This window comes from Rutidosis leptorrhynchoides, chromosome 6, assembly GCF_046630445.1.
Source record: "Rutidosis leptorrhynchoides isolate AG116_Rl617_1_P2 chromosome 6, CSIRO_AGI_Rlap_v1, whole genome shotgun sequence".
Lineage (NCBI taxonomy): Eukaryota > Viridiplantae > Streptophyta > Magnoliopsida > Asterales > Asteraceae > Rutidosis > Rutidosis leptorrhynchoides.
The window spans coordinates 366,395,828-366,408,438 of NC_092338.1; the positions used below are offsets into that span (position 1 = coordinate 366,395,828).

At 32.9% G+C, this 12,611-nt stretch overlaps 1 non-coding gene across 1 annotated transcript; it reads left to right on the top strand.

Annotated features, from left to right (window-relative positions):
- The first annotated feature begins 10,089 nt into the window (after positions 1-10,089).
- Positions 10,090-10,196, top strand: LOC139856413 (small nucleolar RNA R71). The gene has a single exon (XR_011761895.1). It is a non-coding gene; the product is annotated as a small nucleolar RNA R71 (small nucleolar RNA).
- Positions 10,197-12,611: the final 2,415 nt, after the last annotated feature.

Here is a 12,611-nt window from a genome sequence, read left to right on the forward strand (position 1 = left end):
ATATATATATATATATATATATATTGTTATTATTATTAGGGTTATATTTATCTTAATTACATTTTATTTAATTATTTGTCCCTAACTTTTATTAATTTTATTTGATTCATATAAGTTCTTATTATTACATAATTCTTATTCTTAATAGTTTCTAAATATAAATATAGTCACAATAGTATTATACATTTAGTTTATATATAAAAATAATACACAAATACATAAACTTTATATAACGGAATTATTGATCAAAAGATGATATTTAATCAAAGTTTATTAATAAAGTTTACGAGTACAAGAAATCCTAATATTTGAACAGTTAAAACAAGAATGAAAAATTGAGGGTCGTCATACAAGTAGTGTTACACATGATTTCTAAGTCATGTTTATGTTCAAACCACCACACAACCCACCTCTCATCACTTCGTTATCTCTCTGTCTCCTTCTTTTCTTCAACCACCATCGTTTATGATCAAAATCTCCTCCATGGACGACCACTAGAAACCACCTGTTCATCATCATTAAACCCACCATCGGCCACCTTGTAATTTTTTTTCCCATAAAACCGTAAACACCTTTCATTGCACCACCATTATGTCTTTCTCTATATATTTATACATACATACGACATATAGGTATATATGCATACAATCAACCACCACCACGACACCCTCACTAAACCCTCATCATCTTTAGTCATCACCTTCACCATCACTCAAGAACACCCACATCCATCACCTTCAACATTTTCGATTACATAAAAATATTAAACTTGTTGTGGTGATGATGATCGAACCAGGTTACATGATGATGTTTAAACTGCTGCAATTATATATATTTTTTTTCTTTCCTTTCGACTCCGGCTAGCTACTACTGCTATTTTGCTTTTCTATCCACCAATAAACTACCACCCACTTGTTAGATATTAAAACAATAAAGGGAAACAGCGTGCGTATTTTGTTTCTTTTCTTTTTGGCCGACATCCACCCAATAAACAACCCCACTTGCTTATCGATTTGTTTACCAGATTTCCCCTTGGGCCACCGTTCCTCTTTTCTTTAATTGGGCTCAAGAAAACTAATCGGGTTTTTTTTATTAACGGACTGAAATTGGGATTCGTATAGATTGAGAGATTGTGCCATAGCAAACACCATTATTAAATCATCAAAACGCTGCTGTATGTAACTTCTGTTTCAGCTCCTGTTGTAACAAAGAAAGTATGATGATACATTAGATAATTAGCGAATAAATGATGATGTTATAATTATAATCATGATTATAATGGTGATGATTCTAAGTATGATGATGAGGTTGAAAACGATGATGATGGGTCACGAAAATTGTTGATGACGAAGGTGATGGGGGAAGAAGATGGCTCCTGTGATGATGATAAAGTATTGATAATGAAAGATTTAATAGAGTACGCGAGAGGTGGTGATAATCTGATCATAAATGAAACAATGATGTTGATTGTTGTTGATGATATTTATGAACTAATGATAACCGTGATTATGGAAGTGACGATGATGGTAGGATGTTACAATGGATAACGATGATTAAAGATCATGTTAAAGATGATGATTAGGGTTTTAAATTAAGAAGAAAATCAAACAGAAAATATGGGTTAAATAAGTTTAAGTGACGAATTAAAACAGAAATAAACTGATGGTGTAACGGTTTAGGTGTGTTTGTGCTCAAGCAAGAGGTCGCAGGTTCTATCCCCATCTCGTGGCATTTTTCATTTTTTTTTTGAAAAACAAGAGGAAGGAATTAGGAAACAGAAGTGTTACATAATATTAGAACGGGTATTAAGCATAAACGAAACAAATGGAGGGACGGTTAAAGGAGTTTTCGGGTTAGCGGGAGGTCGCGGGTTCAAACTCGGACTTGGGCATTTTTTTAAGGGCTACTTCCTTGAGGTAGTTATTATTATCTCTTATTATTACAATTATAATTATAATTATTATTATTACTACTAATTAATGTTATTATTATGATAATTGTTATCACTTCCTAACATTTTGAAGTATAATTATTATTATCATTAATCTAATTATTTGTATTATCATTAATATTATTATTATAACTATTATTATTAATACCACCAATTTTATTATAAATATGATTGTCATTATTAGTAGTATTATTATTATTATTATCATAAAAGATACAAATTTTTATTTATTATTATTATTAATATTATTTTACCAAATAAATAGCTATATAAGAATATATTTAAAACATATCGCATAACAACCTTAATATTTTCATAATAAATACTAATTATTTATCTATAGTATATAAAATAAATATAGTTAATATAGTTACCAATGAAACATACATGTTACTGAAATAACAATTAATAATAATATCTAAGCTTGTTCGATTACAAGTATATGCTTTAATAAATATATGAATAATATAGGTTCTTGAATCCGAGACCAACCCTACACTTGTTCAATGACGTCATATGTATTTTTACTACAAAATACAGTATGGTGAGTTTCATTACTCCCTTTTTAAATGCTTTTGCAATATATATTTTTGGGACTGAGAATACATGCGTTTTATAAATGTTTTACGAAATAGACACCAGTAATCGAAACTACATTATATGGTTGAATGATCGAAGCCGAATATGCCCCTTTTAGCTTGGTAGCCTAAGAATTAGGGAACAGACCCCCTAATTGACGCGAATCCTAAAGATAGATCTATCGGGCCCAACAAGCCCCATTCTGGAATTTGGAATGCTTTAGTACTTCGAAATTATCATGTTCGATGGGTGTCCCGGAATGATGGGGATATTCTATATGCATCTTGTTAATGTCGGTTACCAGGTGTTCAATCCATATGAATGATTTTTGTCTCTATATATGGGACGTATATTTATGAGAAATGGAAATGAAAATCTTGTGGTCTATTAAAATGATGAAAATGATCGATTATGATAAACTAATGAACTCACCAACCTTTTGGTTGACACTTGAAAGCATGTTTATTCTCAGGTATGAAAGAAATCTTCCGCTGTGCATTTGCTCATTTTAGAGATATTACTTGGAGTCATTCATGACATATTTCAAAAGACGTTGCATTCGGGTCATTGAGTTCTTCAAGAATATTATTAAGTCGTTTATAGTTAGATATATTATGAAACGGTATACATGCCTGTCAACTTTCGATGAAATGAAAGTTTGTCTTTTAAAAACGAATGCAATATTTGTAAAATGTATCATATAGAGGTCAAGTACCTCGCGATGTAACCAAATGTAATGTATTCGTCCAGATAGATTAGGACGGGTCGTTATACTCTTGGTCATGCTAAGCCTTCCCACAGTATCAAACACCGGATTGGTGTCGATAGAAATCAATGCAGAGTAGGAAGATGTTGCATCGCATCCTGATGTCATTGATAAGTCATGAGGTGAAAAATATCTATCAGTTTCATCAATCTCTAGGGATTGAGTGTTATCAAGATTAAAAGTTGATTGATTCATTAAGGAGATCATCCTTCTAGGGATTTGATAAATCTACGTGTCATAGTGCCCCCTCATTAGACGAGACAGATCTCTTCAATCAAGATAAGTCACCTCTATGCCCTGTTTGATGTTGAGGCTCAAGAGGATTTATGACCGATACGCAAGGTTCCTTTTCAATATTTTTCGAAACCTCTTCAGTCGTTCTGGACTTCAACTTTTGACTTTCATCAAACAGTTGAGTCTTGGCTAAGCACTCGACCTCCTTAATAGATGTATTTAGTACATCTTGAGCAACTGAATCTGCTGATGATCGTTCTCGAATTACAATACGTGGGGCACACTTTTTAATCTTTTTCGGCCCAATGATTTCTTTCTCGTACCAACAGATTGAGCTGGTAGAGTTTGCCTTTGTTCCGTAACCGATACAGATACATGTGATGGTGACCTACTTGTCTCTAAGTCGATAATGTCTAGGCTAAGTTTAATGGATTCGACATTGGATTCATAGGCCTAGTTGACATTGCCTTAAGAGTTTGAATCATGGCCTCTGGTTTATATATCATGAACGGTGGTTCCGGGGATGATTTATGATGTTGTAACGTGAGGGTACGAAATAGTATTATTTTTACTAGGAAATACTACAAAATATGACACAAGTTTTATTAATTTACGGATGGGATATACCTAAACTTTGCTACAACACTATAGGCAGTGTACCTAATCGTAGAGTAGTGTAGTTTTTAGTAAGTCCGGTTCGTTCCACAGGGAGCTGGTGAAGTTAACGCTATATTATTAAGTTTATTTGTAAAAATATATATATAAATAAGTAGTAGTATTATTATAAAATGGGGGTTTTACCGTTTAATGACCGGTTTGTCGATTTTAAGCGTAAAAATAAATGACAAAAATTAAAGTGCGTAAAATAAATTGCGATAAATAAAATGACAGAAAATAAAATGACAGAAAATAAAAGTGCGATGAAAAATACAATAAAACAATTATGCTTATTTAAACTTCCGTAATCATGATGTTTAACGTTTTGATTTTAATTAATTGTTACTCGAGTTAATTGTCCTTTGTCATGGTTTATTTGATACCTATCTGGTTTTTATCCATAATAGTCCATCGGTCATAAATATAAAGTGCGAGTGTCCTCGTCAAATTACCCTTATACCCGAAGTCAAATATTCCAACTAATTAAGGATTTAAACTGTGACGCAGTTATCACTTCTGTCAACAATTACACCAGTTATCACTGTATGTAATCTACCCCTGTTTTGATTAGATATGAATATTAATTTACCCACTTGATCAGTTTGAATAATCAATTACCCAACCCGAATAATTAATTAAATGATTATAATAGATTCCATATGAACGTCACTAAATAGGACAACCATAATCATTATTAATTATTAGGATAATTAATTTGAAGATAGGTTCGACAGACTCCAATGAGTTGTCACTCAATTAGACAATACCCCCCATCTATTAATAGTCAATAGTCCAATTTCCACAAGTGTCGGTCTTTTGCCCAAACCTTAATTATGGTACAAAATCCAATAACCCCGTCTTAATATTTAGTCAAACATCACGATTACTTTGGCTTAAATAAGCATAATAATAATTTAGTTACGAGACATTAATTTAAAAAGGAAGAACATAACTTACAGTGATTATTAATCGCGTAGCGTTACACGGACAGAGTTCCTACTTTAAAACCCGTAAAACATTTCTTACAATAACCCAATTATTATTAATCTTAAATTAAACTTAATATTATAAATATAAATATAAATTACATAAGAAAGAAAGAAGATTGGAAAAAGGTGTACATTTTCATTACTACGTGAATTCCATTTTATAGGCAAATGTTGATTTGAAATTTTCACTTATGACCCCTTAACTATGCTCAATTAACAACTTTTTATTATTTATTATTATTCTTATTATGAATTATTTAAATATTATATTATATTCTTGTGCATAGTTGACTTGTACTTTCAGCTCCGTTGCGTCGAGCATTGATAGTTGGCTCGGGTACCGGTTTCGGATTTTCGAACGTCCTTGCGTACAATTTAATATCTTGTACTTTGCGTTTTATAACTTGTACTCTTGTCATTTTTAGACGTTTCTCATCAATAATTTGAACCACTTGGATTGTATCTTGTACATTTGAGCTTTTTTGGACGTTTGCGTCTTCAAATCTTCGTTTTCGCCTTTTGTCTTCGCACTTATTTATTTAAACAATTACAATGAAAATATAATACAATTACATATGAAAACCTATTATTTAGGAGGGATATTGCTATGAAATATATGTTCCTTTTTAGCCTTATCAAATATCCCCACACTTGAGCGTTGCTTGTCCTCAAGCAATACAGAACTTGAAATAAAAACATACATGAATCACTTTTTTATTCATCACACTTTGTACATCAGTGATTTTGATATAGCGGTATAAACAATGACAGTAATGATGGTTAAAGGTGGGTGTGTCATCCACAGTTGCCTCGGGTTTAGGTCAACGACACTTGCAATCAAATAGCCGATTTACTTTCGGTTTCCAAAGCAAAGTGCACATTTGAAAGGTGGTTTACAGTCCCACATGACTATTAAAATGTAGATCCTTTAGGAAATTGGATCTTTATGAAAACATTTGATCTTTTAAAAATTCAAGCTAGATTTTACCCTAGACAAGTTTTCTGATTTGACCCACCATCGGTGTTGCAAAATATATTTGTGGATCAATATTTTGGCTAAAAACATTTAGGTTCGTGTAATCCACTGCTATCCCGGTATCGGAAAGCACACATCCAATTTACTTGTTCCGTATATTACCTTTCGGTAAACTACCGTCCGGTTGTAAAGGAAAGCGATGAACAAGAAACTGTTAAGGCAATGTCCCGTGACATGCATTTGATTATGGTCTAAAAACGTGTCGGATGCTAGTACTATCCTTGGTAGGAGCAATAGTAAAGATCATCCTATAATTTTTCGGTCTGGCACAAGGTCCTGTCTCCGACCATGCTATGCAACCACCGTTCTTACGGTTGACACCCGATTTTGTTCAGGTGACCTAATGAATTCCAGGTGAATTCCTAGGATTTTACGTTCAATGGTAATGAACGCATTGAAAATGGGTTTTCAGAAAACAAATCGGTTTGTATTTTTGATCAAAATATTTTCTCGTTCAAGCTCGAGTTTAGATATCATTGAATTCCATGAGTTTGAATTCTCAATCTTTAAGGTCAATCTCTAGGATTGAGTAATATCAGTCTTAAAAGCTGATTTTTAATCTTTAAGGAGATTATCCTTTTCTGGGGATCTGATTCATTAGTCTTATCAAGCTAATTTGCACGGTGCCTCCCCATTGTACGAGATAAATCCTTCTCATGGTTAGGATAAATCTGACCACTTGGCAACCCTGTTTGATGCTGAGGTCCGTGGATTTCCTGCTGATTTTAGAGATGACTTTTCTAGATTTTTCGTCAACCTACAGCTGGTCTGGACGACAACTTCATGACCTAAATCAAGAAGCGCGTGTCTTTTTCGGAAGACTTTACTTCCTTTTAATGATGGAATTGATTCATCGTGTAGATCCATCTTTCTTACAGTAAATCGGGTAAACCAGTTAATTTAGTCCAAAGTAAAAGCACCTGCAATAACTTTACAAAAACATGTGATAGATAGTTTTTAATTGAATAACTTGGTACATTCTCCCCACACTTGGCTTTTTTCATGCGTCTTTTTATATCTTAATAAATTCAAGCGTTTTAGTTGTTTCTCAATTTATGTCCTTTCCGAGGTAACAATAATTTCGGCATTAACACCTAGTTTTATCGTTCATAAATATGTATAAAAATGATTTTGAATTCATTTAGTTAAAAAAATTTAAAATTTTCATAATATTTAGAAAATAAGCCAAGTATAAACCCGAGAGAATTTATAACCCTTCCCCACACTTGAGATCATGCAATGCCCTCATTTGCATGAAATCAGACTATAATTATAAATTCATGAGGGTGATTAGTGTAGGAAAGTGATTAAAAATACCCAGTTTGTAATTACAAAGCTCGTCGAATGATAGATGGCGCGCCTCATCGTTCATTCCTTCATTTATTATATCACATTTGTTGTTTTGCATCTTGTCGTCAAAATCAGTAGCTTTTGCTGAACTTAATGTTAGTCTTTGAAAGTGCGTTGTTTTACCCTGTTGTTTACATGATAAAATACAAACATATATACATATTTTTAAAGTTGGGTATATTACCCCACGTTCAAAAATTTATAAAATCAAATATATTTTTTTTTTTTTGCATACTTTAAATCAATAAAATTAAAAATAATGATGACAAAATTTTTCGCCCCGCCCTCGGGTAAAGTAATTTCGGCTCAACGACCTAGTCTTCAACTCACGACGAATTTTAGAAATCATTTTTTTTTTCAACTTAATGAAATAAAGTAAATTTTTGTTTTTAAATTCACACAAAACTTAAAAAGAAAACATATTAATTTCATATAAAACCTAAAAAACAAAAAAATTCAGAATGGGGGGAGAAAACTAGTTCTTTAGTGTCTGCTAGCGGAAAAGACCAATCGAATTCCATTCTCGGAACTACACGAGAACAGAACAACTAACTCCAAACAGCATTTTCTTTTTAGAACATTTGAATCTCCCCACACTTAGGTAGCCGTGGTGTCAAAATTGTGATTAACTTCATCGTTAATTTCTCTTGGTCCATAATCAACTTGCATATCCGTGACTTTTTCTTTAAGCCATTGGTCGGATTCCTGTGTAATATCCACAATTTCAACTAGTTTCTCCTTTTCTTTAGGTGATAGATTGGATACTAACCGGTTACATAACTTAAAGTTCCCCTTGGTTCTAGCATCGCGAATCCGTTTAATAAGTTTCTTCATTGAACTATTAATAACGGGATCATTTAATTTCGTATCAACAACGGGGTTCTTTGTTATCATGTCATCATTAGGTGTTACTTCATTTTCCCCACACTTAGGCGTTTCATTATTGCTAAGTATTACCATTGGAGTTGGTAAAACAACATGGTTCTTACCAATCGTTTTTGCTGGTTCAACGGTTTTGGTTGGTGGAGGTTTAGATTTTCGAATCATAAAGGTGATCGATTTGTCACCACTTTTAAGTGTCATTCTTCCATTTCCTACATCAAATAACGCCCCGGTGGACGCAAAGAATGGTCGACCTAAAATTAGAGGAATGTTTGGGTCCTCTTCTATGTCAATGACAATGAATTCGACTAGAAAGGTTAAATTACCTACTTGAATGGGTAGGTTGTCAACAATTCCAACTGGGTGCTTAATGGTTTGATCAAAGAGTCGAACACTCATATCCGTTGGACTTAACTTACCTACACCTAATCTCTTATATAAGGAAAGAGGCATAACACTTACACTTGCACCTAAATCTGCTAGTGCATCATACATGACACAATCACTAAGTAGACAAGGAATAATAAATTCACCCGGATCACCTACCCTAGGTGGAGGTTTTGGTGGAACTGTCTTCACCGGGTTTACTTCTACGGCTTTTGTTTCTTGTACTTTCTTATTATTTTTCTTCTTCTTCTTTCCAGAAGTATCACAATCTTTATTACTTATTACTTGCTCATACTCAACTCCTTTTCTTGGAAACGGGATGGGTGGTTTGTATGGTGCCACCACTGGCTTTACATACTCGGGTGGTGGTGGTGAAGTAACTTCTTCATTGTTACTCACATCTAAAACCTTCCCATCTTCTGGAGCTGGTTTTTCAGAATTCGTTGAAACCATATTAACATTCTCATTCCGAGGATTTACTTCAGTATTACTCGGTAGCTTTCCTTGTTTCCTTTCACTCATCAATCTAACAAGAGTACCTACTTGTTTTTCTAGATTCAAAATGGAAGCTTGTTGAGTTCTTAATGACTGATCAAATCTCTCGTTCGTTTGGGTTTGAGATGTAATAAATTGTGTTTGAGATTCCATTAGCTTTGCCATCATTTCTTCTAGATTTCGCTTTTTCTCTTCGGTTTGTTGTGATGGTTTATACAAGCCAGGTCTTTGTTGATTGAAAGTGTTGTTTTGAGTTGGTTGGTTATTCGGACCTTGTTGGTTATACGAGTTATTGTCGGGTCCTTTTGGATTGTAAAGAATGTTTTGATTTCGATTGAAGTTTGGCCTTGGCGGTTGATAATTATTTCCAGGCCTTTGGTTTATATAAGAAACATTCTCTCGTTGTTCCATCGTTGGTTCAATGTGACAATCTTTCAATAAGTGTGGTCCACCGCATTGCTCACAACTGATTCGTATTGCGTGAATATCTTTATTCATCTTTTCCATTCGTCTTTCGAAAGCATCTTTTTTTGCGGAAACGGAATCAAAGTCATGGCTAGAATCGGCTCTAGCCGCTTTAGATGATCGAAAGATATCTTTTTCTTGATGCCACTCATGCGAGTGGGAGGCTGTGTTATCAATAATTTTGTAAGCTTCAGTTGCGGTTTTCTTCATAATGGATCCACCGGCTGTTATGTCGATGTCTTTTCGTGTAGCAACGTTGACACCTTGGTAGAATATTTGTACTATTTGGTAAGTGTCTAAACCGTGTTGAGGACATCCTCTCAACATCCTTCTGAATCTTGTCCACGCCTCATATAATGTTTCATTTGGCTTTTGCGCGAACGTAACAATTTCTCCTTGAAGTCTCACGGCTTTAGATGCCGGAAAGAATTGTTTAAGAAATTTTTCAACTAAATCATCCCATGTAGTAATCGCCCCTTCAGGTAACGATTCTAACCAATCTTTGGCTTCTCCCTTTAAAGTCCAGGGAAACAACATGAGATAGATCTGTTCATCCTCAACTTCTCGGATTTTGAATAGTGTACAGATCCTATTAAACGTACGAAGATGTTCGTTTGGATCTTCCTTCGGCGCACCACTATATTGGCACTGATTAGTTACCATGTGTAGGATTTGTCCTTTGATTTCATAATCTGGCGCATTAATGTCTGGCTTAATAATGGCGTGACCTTGGCCCGTGCGTGTGGCTCTCATTCGGTCTTCCATACTTAGAGGTTCCGTTACTTCCATAATTGAATTCGTTGAATCGGTATCACTAGATGATTCTGATTTAATGGTTCGTTCCTCAACAATCTCTGTTTGAATGATTGGTGGCTCCGGAGGAAAGTTTAGTGGTTCAGGATCTACGAACCGTTCCTGAATATTCTCTGGATTCTCAATTGTGAGGTTGGGTTCAAAAAATGGATTATCGGAAATTTGAACTGAAGTACTTGGTCGACTGGATGACGATTCTAAAGAAAAATCAACGGCGGTTATATTTGCTAAATGTCTTGATCTAGTTACAGGTGGTGAACGTACAAAAGGTGGTGAACGTCTTGCTCGGTGCATTCACTGAATATCCTATTAGTTTTTAAAAGGAAAGAAAAATTATAATAAGTTATCCAATCAATAGACTTTTCTGATTTTGCCCACGTTTCGAATAGCCAAAAGATGCAGCAGAGGGGCAGGATTCGTTTGGTCTCAATATAATTGAGTACTGTTTGGCTCCAATAACCCGGTCCACGTACAAATCCAACTATTACTACGAACCAGAAAATTTTGATGTCTATCAATTTAACCACTTAAAATAAATTTTCGTAATTTTAAGAAATTTAGAGAAGAAGTAGAAAAAATTCTAAGTCCTAAAAACTAGAATGGCGAGAAATAAGAAAGAAATAGATTGCACGTCGAAAAATGTCGAAAAATAAAAGGTCGAAAAATAGGCGTCGAAAAATAAAAATAAGAAAGTAGCGCGAAAAACGGCGTCGCAAAATTCTAAAGCACCTAAATCTTAGTCTAAGGAATAAGCACTTAAGGGATTTTACGGCAAAGCCTAAAAATTCTAGAAATAAAAATAACTATGGCAAAACTAAACTTAATACTAAAATTTGCGACTATAGTCTAAAAATCTAAAGGTAATAAAACTAAAAAAACATTTTTTTTTTATAGACAAAATCTAAAAAATATATATATATTTTTTTTTTATAATTTTTTTTTTTTTACGTTTTTGTTTTTGTTTTTTTTTTTTACGTTTTTTTTTTTTTTTACGTTTTTTTTTTTTTTAGGTTTTTTTTTTTTTTTTTAAAAACGATTTTTTTTTTTACAAATTAATAATTTTTTTATAATTATTATTTTTTTTTCAAAACTTTTTTTTTAATTCATTTACTATTCATGAATAGTAAATGAAAAGAAATTAATTAATTTACTATTCACATGAAAGCGACATGATAGAAATTATTAATTACAAGTTATATAATATACCCCTGAAGTATTTAATAAATACGACTTTTTAAAACTTTTACCATTCAAAATATATTCTAAAATATTATTATATTATTATATTCTATTTCAATATTATTATATTATTATATTCTATTTCAATATTATTATATTATTATATTTTATTTCAATATTATTATAATTAAAAATATAGCGTTTTAGCGCTCCCCGGCAGCGGCGCCAAAAACTTGATGTTGTAACGTGAGGGTACGAAATAGTATTATTTTTACTAGGAAATACTACAAAATATGACACAAGTTTTATTAATTTACGGATGGGATATACCTAAACTTTGCTACAACACTATAGGCAGTGTACCTAATCGTAGAGTAGTGTAGTTTTTAGTAAGTCCGGTTCGTTCCACAGGGAGCTGGTGAAGTTAACGCTATATTATTAAGTTTATTTGTAAAAATATATATATAAATAAGTAGTAGTATTATTATAAAATGGGGGTTTTACCGTTTAATGACCGGTTTGTCGATTTTAAGCGTAAAAATAAATGACAAAAATTAAAGTGCGTAAAATAAATTGCGATAAATAAAATGACAGAAAATAAAATGACAGAAAATAAAAGTGCGATGAAAAATACAATAAAACAATTATGCTTATTTAAACTTCCGTAATCATGATGTTTAACGTTTTGATTTTAATTAATTGTTACTCGGGTTAATTGTCCTTTGTCATGGTTTATTTGATACCTATCTGGTTTTTATCCATAATAGTCCATCGGTCATAAATATAAAGTGCGAGTGTCCTCGTCAAATTACCCTTATACCCGAAGTC